Below are 23240 nucleotides of genomic sequence, written 5' to 3'. Positions count from 1 at the left end.
AAGTCTCATGAGATCCGATGGTTTTATAAAGGGGAGTTTCCCTGCACAACCTCTCTTATTTTGTTCGCTGCCATATGAGATGTGCCTTTCACCTTCCACCATGATTGAGAGGCCTTCCCAGACATGTGGAACAGTAAGTACTTTAAACCTCTTTATTTTGTAAATCGCCCAGTCTTGGGTATGTCTTTATCAGCAGCGTGAAAATGGACTAATACAGGTGGTCAGAAAGCATAGCATTTATAGGAGACAAAAGTGAAACAGTAGGGCTGGAGAAAAGATATGGTTGTATAAGTAAATTGGGGGGTCATGGAAAATGGGAGTTTCAAATACAGCCTGCCAAGTGTGTGAAGGAAGCCTAATTCAATAATCCATCAATGCAGAGACCAATGGTTGTCCTTATTATAAATTAATTATAGTACTAACTCATCTACTTACTGTGGGAATTAAATATTACATGTGAAAAGCCTGGCACAGAGCCTGGCACATAGCAGGCACTCAGAGAATTAGTTTTTTTTACTAATATCAACTTATTATTTATTACTTATGATGACATTTTGGTAAGTGATGTGAGCAGAAGGTACATTGTGCAGATCGGAGAAACAGACCAAAAAGAGAGTGGATGCTGATATTTATCAAGAACCTATAGGTATAAAGTACTGTCCAGGCCCTCCAGAGGACACAGAAATCAAACTTCCTCCTTCTGCTTCTTGTAACACCAAGATGTCCCTCAAGGACCTTATTGCCAGGTGTAGAGTTAAAGTCTGTGCAATGGATGTACTATTAATAGCCAGTTTCATAAGTTGATCTTGGGGGTCCCTTCCCATGACATCTCCCAACACATTGGTTTCTCTTTTGCACCCAGCTGCCATCCTATGGATAAAAATGGGAGTAGGAACAGGTAGGGCCTGGCCTTTATCCAAATGTGTCCCAGTTACTAAAGTAACTAAATTATGTGATCAATTTGAGATTACAAGATTAGACTAAAATTTATTTGGATATTTTTCCTGTTGGTAGCAGGTCTTGTGAGGAGGAACAGAGAAGTTGTAGACTAAAGAAAGAACAGTTTTAGAACAGGTGTTCTCTGCATAGTTGAGTATTGCCTTAGCTATTTTATGACCCACCATGTGAGTATTTCAATAACTATAATACAAAGTAGAAAGTGATAAACATAGAGTACATAAATGCCATGGGAATCCAGAGGAATTATTTCAGCTAATTCAGGAAAGGCTTTTTGGAGGAAACAAAACTGGAGCTGTTTTTCTCTTCAACACTTGCCTTTGAAAAATTTAAAACATACAGAAAAATGAAAACAAATCATAAAATGAACACCCATATACCCTTCAGTGAGATTCAACATTTAGTAATCTCTTGGTATATTTGTGCTCCCTCTCATTATACAAATATATATATTTGTATATATAAGATACAAATTTTATAATTTTTGGCACCATTTGGGAGTAAGTTGCAGACATCATGACACTTTGTTTCTAAATACTTCAGAGTGCATTTTTTTTTTAGTGAACAATGACTTTCTCCTATGCAACCACAACATCATTATCATAATCACCAAAGAAAATTGAGGAACCACAACCAGAGTTAGATTTTGGAAGAAAGGTAGAGTTTGGATTTTTGATAACAGTGTTAAGTGCCTCTTGGGTGGAAGACACAGGATGATTCCAGGCACAGATACAGGGACCTACTTTAATCCCTCCATTTGATGAGAAACTGCTCTAGACCAGAAAGCTGAAGTGATTTGCTAAAGTTTGGAAAGAGCTGGGACCAGAAACCACATTTCCTGATTCCTTTTGCATTGCTCTTCACTACCCTCCTCTTCCGGCATCGCACTAAATTTAGAATATGACACTTTTGGTTTCTACACAGCAGAACCTTTAACTCAGTCTCAGTTTAAAAGACGTTTTATATGGCGCCTTTCTGCATGGATTTCCAAGATGCTGGCAATTCAAATCCTGCCAGTTCTCTTGGAAGATCAAGGTTTAAACAGGGGAACAAATAGAAGTAGGAATGACTAAAAGCACAAGTCATTGAAAAAGCCAGGTGGAATGTTCCAGGTTGCCCCCCAAAAAGCAGCACTGTTACTTGCTCTGACTTCCACGTTCTCACCCCTTGACCTTTATGGCCTGGGTCCCCTCTCATTTTGCTTCCCACTGAAAGAGAAGAGGAGCCAGCAGAAGCAGGGATATGGCTGAGCTGTGAATCAGGACACTGTACGCTGATCTGTCTCCACTCCCGATAATCCCTGTGACTTTAGACAGTGAGTCTCACCCGGGGCCATTTTGCCTTGGCCATTTCTGAAAACACTAGGTTGTCACACCAGAAGGACTGCTAGTGTCATCTACTTGGTAGAAGCCAGGGATGTTGCTAAACATCCTACAGTACACAGGACGGCTCCCCACCCTGAAGGATTATACAGTCCAAACTATCAATAGCACTGAGATTAAGATACTGCTTTATACAAACCATTCATTTTCTTCAGGCTTTAATACACTCACTTTGAAATGGGAACATTTGGGTTGGCTCGGTGGTTTTCAATCTTGAGCGTGCTTTAGAATCTCCTGGGATGCTTGTTTAAAAAAATGCAGGTTACAGCCAGGCACGGTGGCTCACGCCTGTAGTCCCAGCACTTTGGGAGGCTGAGGTGGGTGGATCACTTCGAGACCTGCCTGGCCAACGTGGTGAAATCCTGTATCTACTAAACATACAAATATTAGCCAGGCATGGTGGCACACACCTGTAATCCCAGCTACTAGGGAGGCTGAGGCAGGAGGATTACTTGAATCCAGGAGGTGGAGGTTGCAGTGAGCCGAGATCATGGCACTGAACTCCAGCCTGGGTGACAAAATGAGGCTCTGTCTCAAAAAAAAAAAAAAAAAATTACTGACCCCATCTTTAGAGATTCCATAGATGGGAGGCAGAGTCCACACACTTTGAGAAATGCTACATACACTGATGGTTTCTAACTTCCTTCTCAGCCCTCGCATTTTCTAATTCTGAAAATGCTGATGGGTAAGAAATGTACTTAGAGTTCCTGCCTGAACAAAGTATGAACATATAAATAGGAAATGATAATCCTCTTTAGGCTCTCACACACACCTATACCTCCACTCTCCTGGGCCCACACAGAGTGGCCAGGGATTCATGTGCTGAGACTGGAGGCCAGTTCTTTCTGACCTTCCTTTGAAGTCTATGAGCCCACTGACACCTTGTATGAATAATTCTGTAGACACCAGTTATTCTGGAACACCTCATGTGATAGAACAGTGGGACACAACTGACACTCCTTTAAATTCAAATCTCAGCTCTCCAAGCATCTTCATTTCAGCAGAGGTACCTTGTAATGTAAAGCCATCAGCTGGCATTTTCAGGTTTGGATTGGCTGCTTTACAGACATTATCAAATAAAGCATAGACCTGTTTGATTGTTTGTTACTTATGGGATTTGGAAAGGAAAAGAAGGAATCTTTTTGAACTGTATGTCATCTTTGGGGAAGGGCAAGGTTGGGTGTATTGCTACTGCCAGCAAAAGCATGACTCCATGGGTACTAATAGCCACTGAATTGAACATATTCTATGTGTCAGATGAGGTGCTTATATAGCATCACTTAAATTTCATAGAGACCTGCAAGAAATAAATTAATTTTTCATTTTCCAGATGAAAAGACTAAGGTTCAGAGAGATTTAGTAACTTGCCCAAGATCATACTATTAATACGTGTCAGAGTCTACTTATTAACCCAGGTCTGTTTGATTCCAAAGCTCATCCTCTCGTAAATATGTTTAAGTTCCTTATAAATTCTGGATATTAGACCTTTGTCAGATGGATAGATTGCAAAAATTTTCTCCCATTCTGTAGGTTGCCTGTTCACTCTGATGATAATTTCTTTTGCTGTGCAGAAGCTCTTTAGTTTAATTAGATCCTGTTTGTCAGTTTTGGCTTCCGTTGCAATTGCTTTTGGCATTCTTGTCATGAAGTCTTTGCCCATGCCTATGTCCTGAATGGTATTGCCTAGGTTTTCTTCTAGAGTTTTTATAGTTTTGGGTTTTACATTTAAATCTTTAATCCATCTTGAATTAATTTTTGTGTAAGGTATAAGGAAGGGATACAGTTTCAATTTTTTGCATGTGACTAGCCAGTTTTCCCAGCACCATTTACTGAATAGGAGACCCTTTCCCCATTGCTTGTTTTTGTCAGGTTTGTTGAAGATCAGATGGTTGCAGATGTTTGGTGTTATTTCCGAGGTCTCTGTTCTGCTCCATTGGTCTATATGTCTGTTTTGGTACCAGTACCATGCTGTTTTGGTTACTGTAGCCTTGTAGTATAGTTTGAAGTAAGGTAGCATGATGCCTCCAGCTTTGTTCTTTTGCTTAAGATTGTCTTGGCTATGTGGGATCTTCTCTAATTCCACATGAAATTTAAAATAGTTTTTTTCTAATTCTGTGAAGAATGTCAGTGGTAGTTTGATGAGAATAGCATTGAATCTATAAATTACTTCAGGTAATATGGCCAGCCACCCCATGTGAAAGTGGGCAAAGGATATTAACAGACACTTCTCATAAGAAGACATTTACGTGGCCAACAAACATATGAGAAAAAGCTCAACATCACTGATCATTTTGAAATCCAACTCAAAACCACAATGAGATATCATCTCATTGCAAGTTAGAATGGTGATTATTAAAAAGTCAGGAAATAATAGATGCTGGCGAGGCTGTGGAGAAATAGGAACACTTTACACTGTTCGTGGGAATGTAAATTAATTCAACCACTGTGGAAGACAGTATGGCGATTTCTCAAGGATCTAGAACCAGAAATACCATTTGACCCAGCAATCCCATTACTGGATTTATACCCAAAAGAATATAAATAATTCGACTGTAAAGACACATGCACACGTATGTTTACTGCAGCACTATTTAAAATAGTAAAGACATGGAACCCACCCAAATGCCCATCAATGACAGACTGGATAAAGAAAATGTGGTTCATGTACACCATGGAATACTACGCAGCCATAAAAAGGAATGAGATCATGTTCTTTGCAGGACATGGATGAAGCTGGAAGCTGTCATCCCCAGCAAACCAACATAGGAACAGAAAACCAAACACTGCATGTGCACACTCATAAGTGGGAGCTGAATGATGAGAACACATGGACACAGAGAAAGGAACAACACACACCAGGGTCTGTTGAGGGATGAAGGATGAGGGGTGGGAACTTAGAGGACGGGTCAATAGGTGCAGCAAACCACTATGGCACATGTATACCTGTGTAACAGACCTGCAAGTTCTGCACATGTATCCCATTTTTTTTAAAGAAATAAACAACAACAAAAAAATAAAAACTAGTTCAGAAAAAAAAAAAAGCTCATTCTCTGTCATTATTTCTAAATTGCTCTTGTGAGGATTGGAGTTGACCCTGGAAGGGCAGAGACAGGGAAAGTAGAGGTCATAAGACATAAACAGTTTCACATGTGGCCTGTCCCCGAAGCATCTCTGTGTGTATGTTCCTGGGCTTGATTTTTGCTTGGAGCTTATTTGGCTATTTCGGGGTAAGATGAAATGTTTATTTATTTAATCATTCCTTAAATATCCAAACTTCTTTCCTAATATTAGTGTCTTCTAAGAAAGGAGAATATTAAAATTTTTTATATAGATGGATTTATTTTTCTAAGACCTCTCATCAGAATTACTGAGTTAGACTCTCTGGGTCTAGATTTTTTGATGTTTTATTTTGTTTTTGGTCTATCATACTCAAAACTTCCACTAACAGGGTCATTATTCTTTCTTTCAGTTAAGATATTTTCTCTAGAAGGCTTCAGTCTAAATGTAAACATGGTACCTGGAAGTGGTGGCACAGTGAGTCACCACCTCTGTCAATATTCTGGTGTAGGCAGGTATCAGACCATGTCTTGTGAGAAAGCAACCCATAACAGGCATAGAATGATGTAAAGATACATTTAGGAGAACTCCACCCATTTTACCCAACACTTGGTGAAGAGACAGAATCTAGGTGGGTCCTTCAGTGGGACTTCAGTACTTCAGTACTCTTGGTACTGAGAAAATGGGGATTGGATTTTGGAAATAAATAAATACTAAAGAAGTTGATTAGAAGGAGATGCTGATGGTGAATTTCTTTTATTAAAATAGGTTGATGGCAAGGTCATTACAATATGTTTTAAAGGGATTTAATACTAAAAATTAAAGTTTTATCTCTAACTTATTAGATGCACTTTTTAAAAGAAATGAAAATCACAGCCTTTAATATGGTTTTGCCACTGAAAGGATAATAGCAAACTTCGCATGCCTTCTCATCAGCTTGATCTTCCTTTTTGCAAATAAGCATGTATTCACCGTTGGCTATAACATACTTTTTAGTTAAAACGGTTAATGCTGAGGCTTTTGTTATTTTCTTTCTTGTATTTAGAATCTTTAAACTGACAGTTCATTCCTTTCTGCTTTATGTTCATATCCGTGTAATAGCGCTTACCATATCTTATTGCAATTTATCTGCTGTGCATTTGCTTCAAAATATGGTGAGGAATTTCTCAGGAACAGAAACTGGGTACCATTTATTTTTGTATACCCACTGAATGGAGTGAAGAAAGCATTCAACAAACGGGTCACTTGACCAAATGAATGCATTTATTTTCCAGTATAAGCCAGGCCTTGCTTTGATGGGGTCTTGTTGGCCACAAACTTATTAGAAACACAAATCAAAATATTTCCTGTCTGTACATGAGGGTAATGCCATCGATCTGCTGTTAGTATGGAATGACAACACAGAGTGGGGTGACTTACCAGGAGCAGTCATGGATTAGTAGAGATTAAGCTACATATCTAATCCAGGTTTCTTATAGTCACATGCATTTCTGACCATATCTTTTACTATTTTAGGACTGGATCTTTAATTTTTCATTTCTTTATTTATTTGGAATATAAAGACAAAACATGTTTATTGTAGAAAGATCGAAAATAAAGACATCTATCAGTCAGAGTTCTTTGGCTATAAGTAACAGAAACCAATAAAGAGCTAATTTAGTCAAAAGAGAAAATTTATATCTTTACTTTTTAGATAAATGGTCTTGCTCTGTCACGCAGTGCAGTGGTGCAATCACAGCTCCCTATAACCTTGAACTCCTGGTCATAAGCTATCCTCCCATCTCTGCCTCATGAATAGCTAGGACTGACTACAGGTGTGTACCACCACACCTGGCTAATTAAAAAAAAAATTCTTTTTTGTAGAGATGGAGTCTCGCTATGTTGACCAGGCTGTTCTCAAACTCCTGGCCTCAAGCAATTCTCCCACCTAAGCCTCCCAAAGTGTTAGGATTACAGACAGGAGCAACTGTGTCCAGCTCAAAAAAGAAAATATATTAAAAGGATGTAAGAGTGTTTCCTATCCAGAATGAACAGGAAACCAGAGAATCAGTTTAGAAATAGGACAAAAAGAAGGGCAGCTCTAGGCATCAATGTAGTAAAAACTTGACTGCCTAGTTCAGGTGCAATAGGATTGAATGAAATCTATCATTTGTGTGTGTGTGTCCCAGTGTAGCTCAGCTAAAAAGTCTTATTAGCTCATGTTAGGATGCAGCAAGCTCTTTGGCTTATACTGCACTAATAAGCAAAAAGATTTGGCTAAGGAACTGCCAGAGATCCTTTTCAACTTCCCTTACGGGGAGCAAAGAACCTCAATTATTATCATCAAGATCCATAAGTGAGGAAGAAGTGATTCTCTAAAAGGAAATTGGGGGTATTAGCAGAGAGCAGAAATGAGCTGGTAGAGGGAAAAAGACAATTATTTAAACTATAATTATGATATCACATAATGATAACATTTAGTGTTTTTTGTTTTCTTTCCAGACTTTATTCTAATCATAAGAACCAGATTAGGATTTTAATATACATAGTTTCATGTCTCACTTAAAAAATTTCAATATATGTCATGAGCATTTGTCCTATTAAACATACATCAAAATTATCCTATCAGCAGTGTAAAATTTCATCTTTTGGCATTTCATCATACATGGAACTACTCTCTAGAAAGATATTTGGGCTATTGTCAGCTTTCTACTCTTGTAACACAAGTACATGGTAACATAGTGGAACAAAATGGGCTTCGGTGACTGGGAGAATTGTATTTAAATTCCAGCTTTACCGTTGCCCTGTTAAGTGCTCTTAGGTGAAATGTCTAACTGCTAAGTCTCAGTTTTCTTATTATAAAATGGGGGTACTAACTCAGACCTTACGGAGTTGGACGTGCTGAGTTTGAGGTGATTATAGGATATCCGAGTATATACAGATTTGGGCAAGAGTTCTAGACTGGAGGTACAGCTTTTTATTTTTTTTGTGACGGAGTCTCGCTCTGTCGCCCAGGCTGGAGTGCAGTGGCGCAATCTCGGCTCACTGCAAGCTCCGCCTCCTGGGTTCACGCCATTCTCCCGCCTCAGCCTCTCCGAGTAGCTGGGACTACAGGCGCCCGCCACCACGCTCGGCTAATTTTTTTTGTATTTTTAGTAGAGATGGGGTTTCACCGTGGTCTCGATCTCCTGACCTCGTGATCCGCCCGCCTCGGCCTCCCAAAGTGCTAGGATTACAAGCGTGAGCCACTGCGCCCGGCCAGCTTTTAAAAAAATCTGATTTTAGGGGACATTTGAATTTCTAAGAGAGGATGAAATCAGGTAAGAAGAGACAGTAAAGACAGAAGGGCCATGAACCATGGATTCAAAGTGACCTGAGCCATAGGACAATGAACAAATGGTAGAGGACTGAAAGGGGAATTATGAAAAATGTGTGACAAAGTCAAGGATGTTGCTTTAAGAAGAGAACAGAGAGGCAATGGTCAGAGAGGTACAGATAGGAAGAAGAAATGGTAAGGGGTCAAGATTGGAGGAAGAAGAGACACCATCTGATACAACAGTGAGGTACAGTAATGCAAGGGCTGAAAATGGCCATTTGATTTGGCATTTGAAAGGCCTTTTGTTTCCTCAACTGGGACAGTTTCCCCAGGGTGGAGGGTCAGAAGCTAGAGAAGAACATACTCTAATTGCAGAGTATGCTTTTGAAAAGTTTATATAAACAAGGGAGAAGAAAGGATGGAGAGAAATTAGAGATGATTAAAGAAAATTTTTATTTTTGAATGATGTAAGAGATTTCAACAAAGTTTTAGGCTGGGTGGTGGGAGGGGGTGAATAAGAAGACAGTGAAGAGGAAGAGATTACAGACGTGAGAAAAGAGGGAGGAATTCACTCATTTGTTCATTTCTCCATTTGTTTATTTATTCTACAAAGTAGAAGAAAGTGCTTACCATTCATTAAGAACTGTTGTACACACTGTGTATATATAGTAATGATAAAGGCAAGTTACGGTGCTGCTTTTTTTCTTTCTTTCTTTCTTTTTTTTTATTTTTATTTTTTTATGAGATCTTTTTTTGTTTGTTTGTTTTTTGTTTTTTTTTTTTTTAATTATACTTTAGGTTTTAGGGTACATGTGCACAATGTGCAGGTTTGTTACATATGTATCCATGTGCCATGTTGATTTCCTGCACCCATTAGCTCGTCATTTAGCATTAGGTATATCTCCTAATGCTGTCCCCGCACCCCCCCACCCCCCACCCCACAACAGTACCCGGAATGTGATGTTCCCCTTCCTGTGTCCATGAGTTCTCATTGTTCAATTCCCACCTATGAGTGAGAACATGCGGTGTTTGGTTTTTTGTCCTTGCGATAGTTTACTGAGAATGATGTTTTCCAGTTTCATCCATGTCCCTACAAAGGACACGAACTCATCATTTTTTATGGCTGCATAGTATTCCATGGTGTATATGTGCCACATTTTCTTAATCCAGTCTATTGTTGTTGGACATTTGGGTTGGTTCCAAGTCTTTGCTATTGTGAATAGTGCCGCAATAAACATACGTGTGCATGTGTCTTTATAGCAGCATGATTTATAGTCCTTTGGGTATATACCCAGTAATGGGATGGCTGGGTCAAATGGTATTTCTAGTTCTAGATCCCTGAGACTGGTACCATTCCTTCTGAAACTATTCCAATCGATAGAAAAAGAGGGAATCCTCCCTAACACATTTTATGAAGCCAGCATCATCCTGATACCAAAGCCAGGCAGAGACACAACCAAAAAAGAGAATTTTAGACCAATATCCTTGATGAACATTGATGCAAAAATCCTCAATAAAATACTGGCAAACCGAATCCAGCAGCACATCAAAAAGCTTATACACCATGATCAAGTGGGCTTCATCCCTGGGATGCAAGGCTGGTTCAACATACGCAAATCAATAAATGTAATCCAGCATATAAACAGAACCAAAGACAAAAACCACATGATTATCTCAATAGATGCAGAAAAGGCTTTTGACAAAATTCAACAACCCTTCATGCTAAAAACTCTCAATAAATTAGGTATTGATGGGACGTATCTCAAAATAATAAGAGCTATATATGACAAACCCACAGCCAATATCATACTGAATGGGCAAAAACTGGAAGCATTCCCTCTGAAAACTGGCACAAGACAGGGATGCCCTCTCTCACCGCTCCTATTCAACATAGTGCTGGAAGTTCTGGCCAGAGCAATCAGGCAGGAGAAGGAAATAAAGGGTATTCAATTAGGAAAAGAGGAAGTCAAACTGTCCCTGTTTGCAGATGACATGATTGTATATCTAGAAAATCCCATTGTCTCAGCCCAAAATCTCCTTAAGCTGATTAGCAACTTCAGCAAAGTCTCAGGATACAAAATCAATGTACAAAAATCACAAGCATTCTTGTACACCAATCACAGACAAACAGAGAGCCAAATCATGAGTGAACTCCCATTCACCATTGCTTTCTTTCTTTTTTCTTATTTTTTTTTTTGGAAACAGGGTCTCACTTTGTCACCCACACTGGAGTGCAGTGGCACAATCTCGGCTCACTGCAGCCTCAACCTCCTGGGCTCGAGCAATCCTCCCACCTCAGCCTCTTGAGTAGCTGGGACTAGAGGTGTGCACCACCATGTATGGCTAATTTTCATGTTTTTTTGTAGAGATGGGGTTTCACTATGTTGCCCAGGCTGGTCTTGAACTTCTGAGCTCAAGCGATCCACCTGACTTGGTCTCCCAAAGTGCTAGGTTACAGGCGTGAGCCACCATGCCTGGCTGGGTGCTGCTTTCATTGGAGGTTCTAGCAGGAGAAAACAAACAATAACCACAAAAATAACAAAAACACGATAATGACACCATGAAGGTAACTGAGAAAAAAATAATGAAAAAATAAAAGGTGTACACAGGGCATCAACATAGATTCACAGTTTTGTAATGAATGGCTTCTTTAGATTGGATGTTCAAGGATGGCCTATCTGAGGGGTTGATATTTGCCCTGAGAACTATATGACAAGACAGAGACAGTCCTGCAAAGATCAGTAGGAAGAGACTCCAGGTGATGGGAGGGGATAGTGCAATGACTCGAAGATGAGCTTGGCATGCCTGGAGAGGGTAACAGATAAAGAAAAGAGTTGGAGATGTGATTGGAAAGGAAGGAAGCTGCCAGATCCTAAGGGATTTGTAGGCCATGGTTTATTCTGAATGGGATTAGAAGCCATTAGAAGAAAGTAATATGATTACATTTATGTTTTAAAAGGAGCATTCTGGCTGTGGTAAGAAGATATAGTAGGAGGCAGGAGCAGAAGATGGGGGCCAGTTAAGAAGGTGTCACTGTAGTCAAAACAAGCAATGATGTGGCTTGGAGTAGAGGGGGAATGATGAGAAATCAGGCCCTATTTCAGAGCAGAGTCAAAGGACATGCTTACGGATTGGATGTGAAGATGCAGCACCTGAGAGAAAAGAGGAATCAAGAAGGGTTTATTGCGGGGGACTTGAGTGAATGGCAGATGATTTTCTTGAGATGGGGAAGAGTTGGCAGGAGGGATGTGAAAATCAGGAGTTCTATCCTGCACATAGTAAGGGGGATAATTAATGGCTAAATGACTGCAGAAACATATTTACTGCCAATCTTATCTCTTTTGCAGTTGTACCTACAAGTCTCTGGGTTATTGAAAGCATGTAAAAACAATTCAGAATATCTACCTTGTGACCTCACCCACTTTCCTGTGCTTGTTTGCCCATCCCTCTGCTCTCTGGTTTCATACTCCAGCTTCTGACTCAGCTGCCTGGTTCCAGAAAATTATTTATCCTTTTTCTTTCTTAAATATATATATATATTTTTTGAGATAGAGTCTCCCTTTGTTGCCCTGGCAGACGTGCAGTTGTGCAGTCTTGGCTCACTGTAGTCTCAACTTCCTTGGGCTCAAGTGACCCTCCCACTTCAGCCTCCTGAGAAGCTGGGACTACAGGTCTACGCTACCACATGCAGCTAATTTTTTAATTTTTTGTAGAGACTGAGTCTCACTACATTGCCAAAGCTGGTCTCAAACTTCTGGGCTCAAGCAATCCTCCTGCCTGGGCCTCCTACAGTACTGTGTGAGCCACAGTAACCAGCCTATCCTTTTCCTGATTTGTTATTCAGGTTCTTATCTGAGTATCAGCTCTGCATACTCCTTTTATCTCAGCTTTAGCCTTGGCTTCAAGATACTCTATCACAGGGGTCCCCAACCCACAGGTCATGGACAGTTACTGGTCTGTGGCCTGTTAGAAACTGGGCTACGCAGCAGGAGGTAAATGGCAGGTGAACGAGTGAAGCTTCATCTGTATTTACAGCTGCTCCTCATTGCTCACGTTACCGCCTGAGCTCTGCCTCCTGTCAGGTCAGTGGCAGCATTAGATTCTCACAGAAGCGTGAACACTACTGTGAACTGTGCATGTGAGGGATCTCAGTTGAACACTTCTTATGAGAATCTAATGCCTGATGATCTGTCTCTATCTCCTATCACCCTCAGATGGGACCATCTAGTTGCAGGAAAACAAGCTCAGGACTCCCACTGATTCTACATTATGGTGAGTTGTTTAATTATTGATATTTCATTATATATTACAACATAATAATAATAGACATAAAGTGCACAATAAATATACTGTGCTTGAATCATCCCCAAACCATCCCCCCAACCCTTCCCCAGTCCATGGAAAAATTCTCTTCCATGAAACAGGTCCCTGGTGCCAAAAAGGTTGGTGACCACTGCTCCATCAGATATCACCGGGTGTTTTTTATTCTGTTTCACCATTCCATAGACCCAGATCCTAAAAACCATTGCTTTTCAGTACCCCTTCCTTCTTAACCAATGGGAGGAGAATTCAGCTATTTATACTCTGTTAAACTACTGGGTAGATTCAGACAATAGTTTACACATTCTGTGATTGTTATTATTCTTTACATCCTCCTTTGTTATAAGTATCAATTTATACTAATTCCTTGTTAGGGTTTTTAATAAAAATATCTGCATTAAGGTGTTCATTAAGCTGGTATGCTGACACCTTCATATTCTAAGACACCATCTTTTCTTACTTGAATCTTTCAAAAACCTCGTAACTGGGTTCTCTTTGTCCAGTTTGTTTCATTCTCCACAGTATAGCTGGGGTAATCTCTACAACATGAACTTGATCCTGGCTAGTCTTCTGCTTGTGGTTCTCCATTACCTAGGATACAGCCTGCTAAGACCTGCATGCCTTAGCAGAAACACTGACAATCTCTGAAGGGCCCCACGTGTGCTCTCTACATTTTCCAGCCTTTCTTGTAGTCAGCGAGGACTTTGTGGCTATTTCTGGCAATCAGGGGATGAAATGAATGTGTTACTTTTGGACCTGCGCATATAAGAGGTGGTGTGCCACTTCCACACCCTGTCTTCACCTGCTGTGGGGATCTTGAAAGCCACATGTTGAGATGGAAATATCAAAACATAGTGGGATCCTGGGTGTCTCAGTTACATCATGGAGAAGAACTGCCCTGGAATATCACCTGACCTGCATTAGAATTTATTTGACAGAGAAATAAACTTGTGTTTGTTGAGCCAGCAAACTTTAAGGTTTCGTTCCTGCAGCACAACCCAGCCTACTTGGCTAATGCACATGGCTAACACAGCCCTGCAGGCTCAAACTCCAACCCATCTCTCTAGCTTGTCTGACTCTTCAGGCGTGCAAGGCACTTTCACTTCCTCCAAGTTGCCATGTTTTCTCCTGCCTCTGGTTGTTTCCCACTTGCTAGGCAGTGTCTGCCTCTTCCCCTGCTACTTCCAACACATGCATTTTGGTGCAGTTTTACTCATCCTTAAAGTCACAGGCTAACTATCACTTCCTTAGGGAAGCCTCTGGAACCACCTCCGTTCTATAGCTTGCCATCCTCTTGTTCATTACACAGCCTTGCAATTGTATTTAAACAAACGTTTGTCCTGCTAGACTATCAGCTTTTCCAAGGTCCAGACACTGTCCTCCATGGTTTTATTTTAAATAGGATTAGAAGCTATTGAAAGGAAATAATATGATTATATTCATGTTTCAAAAGGATCATCTGGCTGCTGTGTGCCTCTGGATTGCCAGGCCCTACTTACATTTAGTAAAGGCTCAGTAAATATTTGTTGAATGATGAAATGGTTGAATGAATGAATAGATGATTAGCAGGAATAAATAAAGGCAAATAGGGAGGTGATTAGCAGGAATAAATAAAGGCAAATAGGGAAAAGATTATAAAAAGGGGAGATGTAGTAATGAACAGGATCCAACTTATGCAGCAATTATGGTTGGTCTAGGTTGGGGGCATTCTGGGTAGCCATGTGAAATACTGATTATAGCTGGACCTTCTCATCTTTGCTCTGTGATACCACCTGAATTATTTGAAGAAAATTCAAATCTTTCCTCCTTAAATAAATGAATGCATAGCCTTTGAAGAAACAAAGCTAGAATATTACAACAGATGCAATTTCTAGTTTTGCTCTTTGTTTTAAAATATGTTTTCTTTTTTTTTAAGAGGCAAAAGTCTCTATATTGCTCAGGCTGGACTGCAGTGGCTAGTCACAGGCATGATTATAGCATACTACAGCCTCGAACTCCTGGGCTTATGGGGTCTTCCTGCTGCAGCCTGCAGAGTCGCTGGGATTATAAGCATGGGCCACTGTTCCCAGCCAATATTTTCTTTTCTTGAATGAGTACACAGGCAATGGGAGTTGAGGTTGCAAAAGGGGAAAACAACTTCTTTTAAGCAATTATTTTTGTTTTTACATTTTCTCTTAGGACTGGCCAGGTTTCAAATGCCAAGTAATATGGACAGCATATTTCATATTCCATGGCTATTTATGGCTTGGTAGCAAAACCTTAATACAGAATACACATACGTTTGATTTGAGATACTTAGAAAATAGCTTTTTCTAATTATCTGAAAATCAATGCTCAGGATATGTTTTTAAATTTGAGCTTTTCTTCCAAAAGTTTCCTTTTTTTTTTTTTTTTCCCTGGGACACATAGAATAAACTTTTTCAGTGTTGGGAATGGAGGGAGTTTAATTTACATTGATCTTTTCTTCAAACTTTAAGTGTTTTTTTGAATTGTTATTATTTTTTAATTTTCTACAGACATTCAGCCTTGAGCACTGGGAAAATTCCATTTCCCATTCCCTGTTGAGAATATGATGGTGAAAAGTTATTAGTCTTGACAACTCTCCAAGATTTTGTCACTGGCTTGGGATATTAGGCTGATAAAAACCCACGCATCTCAGAAGGAGTGGGTTGATTCTGAAGAACAACCTAGGGAAATGCTTACATAAACACCCAGTGCTGGGGCTGGTTGCTCACACGGTGTGTCTATCTCATACCTCTATAGACTCTGACTGATGAATGCTTTGCCCATCCCTTTGCCACACAGGGGCTGAGACAAGTCTGAAACGTAGCTGCCCAAGCTTTGGAGCAGACTGCCTAGGAATAAACAATGCTGGAGGCACACCATGTGTAGCTTAGAATCTCTAGAGGGGTTTGAAAATTTTTGAAGGAGAAAGATTTTTTTTTTCTCCTTTCCGATCTGTCTAGAGATTCAGCAGGATCCCCACAAAGTAGACATAGAGATGTCAGTAAGAACAGAAGGTTGCTGGTTTCATTCTCTGTGATCTAGAACTGCCAACTCTTGACATATTCCACTTTAACCTGGCTAAAAGATTTCTAACGTAATTTCCAGGGCTGTCAAGAACAATTTATGTGTGTGTGTGCACGCGTGTGTGTGTGTACCTATGTTTTTTTACATACACATTTTCATCCTGCAGGGACAATTGTGTTTGGGCTTGTAGATATAAAGGTCTGTTTTTCCTCTGTCAGGTTTTGGGTTTTGTTGTACTCAGCAGGCGTTTTGTCTAGAGCACTGACGCCTTAATGAAAAACAAAAGGTAAATTCATCAAAAGAGACAAGATTACTGGAATCATAAATGGAGAGCATCAGGGAGGCAAGCAACAATCATAATAATAAATTGCAGCTATCGTCCACAGAAACTTGCTTTTCTAAGGTACTTTTGATAATTACCTGTCAATGTTTCAGTTTTAACACCCTCTCCTTGAATTGATGGAGTCTATTTATATCATATGAAATTCTTGTATTTGCCTCTTCAAGTACATTCTATTCCCAGGCATGAATAGGGTTAGGGTTATTTTATTTTTCTAGGAGGGGAAAGTGGCATTGTTGAATTTGATACATGCACACAATGTACACATTGCTTTCTGGCGGAAGGGAGGCAAAACGAAACAACAAATAAACATCAGCCTGGCCAGATACAATGGCTCATGCCTGTAATCCCAGCACTTTGGGAGACTGAGAGAGAAGTATTGCCTGAGTATAGAAGTTTGAGACCAGCCTGGGCAACATAGCAAGACCCTATCTCTAAAAAAAATAATAATAATTAACTGGGCATGGTGGCACACACTTGTAGTCCCAGCTACTTGGAAGACTGAGGCAGAGGAATTGCTTGAGTACAGGCATTACAGTGAGCTATGATCGTGCCACTGCACTCCAGTCTGGGCAGCAGAGCAAAATTCTGTGTCAAAACCAAACCAAAACAACAACAACAACAACAAAAACCAGCCTCAATAGACAAGCAAAAGAAGATAATGGAAGCTTGGATGGTTTGCGGGCAAGTTGTGTTTGTGTTTCCAGCAGAATGCATTTGTTTCCCTCTCTCAAGTTGTCTAACATAGGTTATGTGTAAACTCAGTTTTTCTGTCAGATGATGTCTTAAAGTTTAGATGAAATATCAGTCCAGGGAACAAGGCAGTTGGGAAAAATGAGTCAGTGAAAATCTATGTTAGTAATATAGAAACTTCAGAGATGATAATTTGTCTTCATTTAAAGAGTGTCCCAATATTAACGGCTTAATTTACTAAAACCACAAGCATCTAAAAAGCATGGATGTCCCATTGGTTTAGTCCTTCTCTATGACTTAATTCACAGAAATGAAAATGAGGGCTGGGTGCAGTGGCTCATGCCTGTAATCCCAGCACTTTGGGAGGCCGAGGCAGGCAGATCACCTGAGGTCAGGAGTTCGAGACCAGCCTGGCGAACATGGTGAAATTCCGTCTCTACTGGAAAATACAAAAAAAAGAAAAATTAGCCAGGCGTGGCGGTGCGCGCCTGTAGTCCCGGCTACTCAGGAGGCTGAGGCAGAGAATTGCTTGAACCTGGGAGGTGGAGGTTGCAGTGAGCCAAGATTGTGCCACTGCACTCCACCCTAGACGATAGAACGAGACTCTGTCTCAAAAAAAAAAAAAAAAAATGAAAATGGGAGAAACGGTTGCACAGGAGAACATGGCAGAGAACCCTTACATTTCTGTAAGCGGATGAGGGAGACTCAAATCACGAGATATATATCCTGGTACCCACTGTGCTGCTGTGACTTGGAACAACTTGTGTGTCTGTTCTGAAACTCAATTTCCTTATTTATTAAATGAGAACATTGGGCCAGATCCTATCCAGCTCTAAATGAACTCATTTTTCAAAAGTTCACTTAAAAAATTCTTAGCATCCCTAATTCGCCACACAGTGTCTGACATAAAATTGGGGATAAAGGCCAGGAGTCATGGCTCATGTCTGTTATCCCAGCACTTTGGAAGGCAGAGGTGGGCAGATCACATGAGCTCAGGCGTTTGAGACAAGCCTAGACAACATGGTGAAACCTCGTTTTAAAAAAAATACAAAAATTAAACTGGTGTGGTGGTGCATGCTTGTAGTCCCAGCTACTTGGGAGTCTGAGGTGGAAGAATCGCTTGAGCTCAGGAGGGTGAGGCTGTAGTAAGCCATGATCAATCTACTTCCCTCCGGCCTGGGCAACAGAGCAAGACCCTGTCTCAAAAACAAAACAAAACAAATAAACAACAAAAAGCACCAGTGTTTAATAAACAAACAAATGAGTGTTTCCCTTAGACATCATTTACTTGTTCAGGTCACAGGTTCAGTCCATTAGATGTATGATCTTTCAGAATTATAAGGACTGTTTGGTAAGGATAACACATTTAATAACTGTACCTTTTACCCACTCCTTGCTATGTGTGGAAGATAGCCTCTAAGATGGGCTCAAGCGACCACCACATCCTGGGATTCATATCCTTGTTTAATCCCCTTCTCTCAGGAGTAGGCTGGATATAATGACTCACTTCTAACAAATAGAATACAGCAGAAGTGATAGGTTTTTCACTTCTGAGATTAGGTTACAAAAAGATTGAGACTTCTGATTTGTTCTCTCTGTCTCTCTCTCTCTTTGTCTTTTTCTTTCTCTCAACATTTGTTCGGGGGAAAGCCAGCTGCCAGCTGGTTGTGGCTAAGGAGAGACATACATGGCAGAGAACTGATGTCTCCAGACAACATCCAGCAAGGACTGAAGTCAGCCAACAGTTACATGAGTGAGCCTAGAAGTGGATCCTTCCGTAGTTGAGCTTTGAGATGACCACAGCCTAGGTAGACACATTGATTACAGTCTTTGCAGAAACTCTAAGCCATGCCCAGTTTTCTGACCCATAGAAACTGTGAGATAATCAATGTTTGTTGTTTTAAACTGAAAAATTATGAGGATAATTTGCTGCACAGCAATAGATGAAAAATATGTACAACAAGCTGAGTTAGACAGATAATTTAAAATGCATATAATCTAAATAAGATATATAACAAATATGCCAATAACTGGCTGGGCGCAGTGGCTCACGCCTGTAATCCCAACACTTTGGGAGGCTGAGGGGGGCAGATTACAAGGTCAGGAGATTGAGACCATCCTAGTTAACATGGTGAAACCCCATCTCTACTAAAAATACAAAAAATTAGCCGGGGTTGGTGGCAGATGCCTGTAGTCCCAGCTACTCGGGAAGCTGAGGCAGGAGAATGGCATGAACCCAGGAGGCAGAGCTTGCAGTGAGCCAAGATCGCGCCACTGCACTACAGCCTGGGTGACAGAGTGAGACTCCATCTCAAAAAACAAACATAAAAAACAAAAAACACCCAAAAAACAAAAAAACTATTATGTACAGTTGTACATAATACCTATTATGTGCAGTTGTACATAATACCTATTATGTACAGTTGTAGTAGTCATAATTATCAGTTTCTACAGAGAGCTTATGGTTTACCCCAAGCTGATAGATATCTATATCCATCTCTCTCTCTATATATCAATTTATTCCTCACAATAACACTGTGAAGTACATGACATGACTATCACCATTTTACAGATGAAGAAATAGAGTTGCAGAAAGAGTAAAGTCATACTTTAGTAGTAGGTAGTAAATGTAGTAGTAGGTAGTAGGTAGTAGTAGGTAGTAAATGTTAGATATTTGATTAAAAATTTAAACCCACTTTCCCAGTTTCTAGTCATAGAAGTAAAAATGAGGGGGCTGGTTGCACAGAACAATGTGGCAGAGAACCCCAACATTTCCATCAGAGGACAAGAGAGCCCCAAATCAGGAGATACATGTCCTGGTATGAGCTATGCTACTGTGTAGCTTAGGACAACTCGGTTGTCTGCTCTGGGACTCAAGTTCCTTATTTATTCAATGAGAACATTGGGCCAGATCCTATCCAGCTCTAAATGTTTGTTACCACTAAGTTGCACTGTACCCGTAAATGAGACAAGGAAAGTATCATGAAGTGATAAGAGGTTCAAAAGGAGTGATTGCATCCAGTTTGACAGATAAGAACAGAACCTTATAAAGGAGGTGAATTGCAGATAGGGAGAATTAAGCTTAGTGAAATGGAAATAACATCATAAATAGAGTTCCCTGTTGAGGGGATCACAGAGAAAGCCCAGAGGAAGGAAAAATAAGCATGTGATTGAAATAGGTCGTCGTGCAATCTCTTAGTCACATTACTCTGTCCATTAGTGTAGCCAAGCCCAGGAGGAACGGGATACAGAATGGCATAATTATCCTGGGGCCAAATTAGTCAGGAAAGTCTTACTAGTGGGAGAGCAGTATTTAAGTGAAGTTGTCATCTCACTGGTCCTTGCTTATCCCTTATGCTTCTTCTCCTAAGTCTTGAATTCATGTCTTCTATTCTCTGTGTTCTAATTCTATCTTATATTAATTCCATTGTCTCTTCAAGGTGAGACCCACCACTTCATCTAATGTCCCCTTTCCTATAGCCCTTGGAAGGCAACAGATAAAACAGAAAAATACCCAGGCTTCCAAATGGAGTATAAAAATATGATTTCTGGGCATATGAATACCCACCTGATATCCCATCAAGGTAGTCAATTCTCATATTTTAAACAGTTGGGAATTTCCCAAATGGTCACTCAGTGATTCTACAAAGGTACACCTCAACTCGATGGAGCTGGTATGTTACCAGCTGTTCTCGTGTGTTAGCTAGTTAACGCAGTTGCTAGAATTTTCCAGAACCTTGCATTTTATATTTTGTTAATTGTGTATAGTCATCACTCAAACTTCCCCTGATGTTTATTCATTTCTTTGGTAATCCTCTCCTTGCTTACTAGTGCCCGCTTATTGCATGCTATTCAGCTCGCCTATACCCAGCATAGACTGAGTGAAGCTCATGACGTCAGCCTGCAGAGTGAGAGGAGACTACGACTTTCCATTTTCTTGCCCAGTGTGGTCTGGCTGCTAAACGGGTTTCAAGGCTCTCATTCCATTTGACAATCTTGGATCTCAAGAGTTCAATTCGGATGCAGTGTCTCATTTTTAGAGGTGTTACATTTGCATAATGTCACAACTGGGGATATCAGTAGCTCAGGTAAATCAAATAAGTTTGCACCTCTGCACAAATGAAAATTTTCTCCCTTTCCCCAGGCTCCCATCATCCTGTTATAACCATTCCTTTGGCTCTGGCTTTTTCTCAGGCCTCCTCACCATATTGCATCTCATGCTCAGAAATAACTGGCTCTGTAGTCATTTCCTGCCCCACCTGTGTGTGCCTTCCATAGAAATACAACGTTTGTATTTCTATGGAAGTAAAAACAACGTTTGTTAGCTATAGTGATGGTGAAAGGCAGGAACTTCAGCTTCAGATGACCTGGGCTCAAATCCTGTTTCTGTACCATACAAAGCCAAGCCACCACCATCTCCTACATGGCCAGCTGCAGTAGTCTCCTAACTGGCTTCCCTGCACTCTTTCCCACCTCTAATTTTTCTCTCCATGGACAGGATAATCATTTCAAACAATTTACTACCTTTTAAAATTTAAAAACAATGCATGAATACAGTTAAAAAATAAAGCCAAATTCAAAAGTGAACACAGTGATAAGTAGGTCTCTCTACTAAGTCAGCTCTTTATTCCTCAGGGATCTCTTCCTATAAGCAACCACATCTACCACTTGATTGTATATTTTTCAGAAATAGTTTATATACATATATGTATAAGACATATAATATGCATTTTTGATAATTCATTTCTTCTATATAGGAATGCTTTTAATATGTAGACTTGATCATAACATACAACAAAAGCTCTCCATTAACCTGAGACAAATGTCCAAAATTTTTAACATGGGCTTCAAACTCCTGCATAATCTGACCCCTCTCTGACCATGCAAACTTATATCATTCTCCTCTTTATTTTCTGTTTTTCACACTGGGCTTATATTAGATACTCAAACTTTTAATCTTACCGCCTAAGACTCTTTGCACACGTTCTTCTGTTTGACCAGAGTAGTTTTCTCTTTGACATGGAAAGTGTGGTTGCCTCTTCAATATACATCACATCTACGCCTAGCAGCCATATGTTTGGATGAAATGGATCCACCTTAGGATACAAAAGTATACAAATTTCATTTTCCATACCACATTGATTGGTTTAGGCAACCACTGGTTAGAAGGATTGGTTTGGGGGTGGCTTAATCAGCATAAAAAGGGAACTCTGTCTGAATGTGAACAAAAAAGCTCTAGTTATTGTTGGTAGACATAGCATGATAGAAACCAAAGGACTGAAACCAACGTATAATTTGGAAGGACAGTTAGAGTCTCTAAGAAACAAAGCCAGAGCTTTGATCAAACTGCATCTGACGCTGTTCTTAGTTACCAATAAATACCTGTTAGTGTTTTTAAAGCATATTTGCATTGTTAAAGCATCCTGATATACCTCTCCTTTCTTGTATTTGGCTGACTCTTACCCAGTCTCCAAGCCTATGGTGTGAGCGCCTGTAGTCCCAGCCACTCGGGAGGCTGAGGCAGGAGTATGGTGTGAACCCAGGAGGCGGAGGTTGCAGTGAGCCGAGATTGTGCCACTGCACTCCAGCCTGGGTGACAGAGCAAGACTCCGTCTCAAAAAAAAAAAAAATATATATATATATACATATATATATATATATATATATATATATATATGTATAAAACTTTCTCATAGTGGCTTTCTCTGGCTTTCTTAGACTAAGTTGGTCTTTCTTTCATTGGTTTTCCTTGCCTTGAGGTCTTTTTCTCCTATATACTTGTCACAATTGTATTGAGTGATTATTTTTTAATGTTTTTCTCCCCCAGTAGACTGTAAATTAAGTGGAATTGGGGCCATGTCTGTCTGGTTCACTGCTCTAACCCCAGGTTCTGGCATGTGCCTCACACTTATTAACTGCTCAATAAATATTTGTTGGATGCAAAAATGAATGAATGGTAGAATTTAGTATGGATAACTTGATTTTTCACAATGATTTGTAAATAAAAGTTAAAAATGTTCCTGTAGATTGAACTATAGATTTTCATTATTTTGTTTTGTTTTGTTTTGGTAGAGACAGGGTTTCACCATGTTGCCCAGGCTGGTCTTGAACTCCTGGGCTCAAGCAATCTGCCTGCCTCGGCCTCTCAAAGTTCTGGGATTACAGG

General features: G+C 40.1%; 1 long non-coding RNA gene across 2 annotated transcripts in view; it reads right to left on the bottom strand.

The window, feature by feature from the left end:
• LOC131380861 (uncharacterized) overlaps positions 1-22659 on the bottom strand; it is a 55898-nt gene extending 33239 nt beyond the window's left edge. For both annotated transcript variants that reach the window (XR_009209102.1, XR_009209101.1), the window contains exon 1: positions 22037-22659. This is a non-coding gene — a long non-coding RNA (uncharacterized LOC131380861). The remainder of the gene's footprint in view (positions 1-22036) is intronic.
• Between the last annotated feature and the right edge of the window lie 581 nt (positions 22660-23240).

The sequence above is a fragment of the Hylobates moloch genome, unplaced genomic scaffold (genome assembly GCF_009828535.3).
Source record: "Hylobates moloch isolate HMO894 unplaced genomic scaffold, HMol_V3 SCAFFOLD_12, whole genome shotgun sequence".
In the NCBI taxonomy this organism is placed as follows: Eukaryota; Metazoa; Chordata; class Mammalia; order Primates; family Hylobatidae; genus Hylobates; species Hylobates moloch.
The sequence above is the reverse complement of the archived record's forward strand: the minus strand, read 5'-3'. Positions and strand labels throughout refer to the sequence as shown.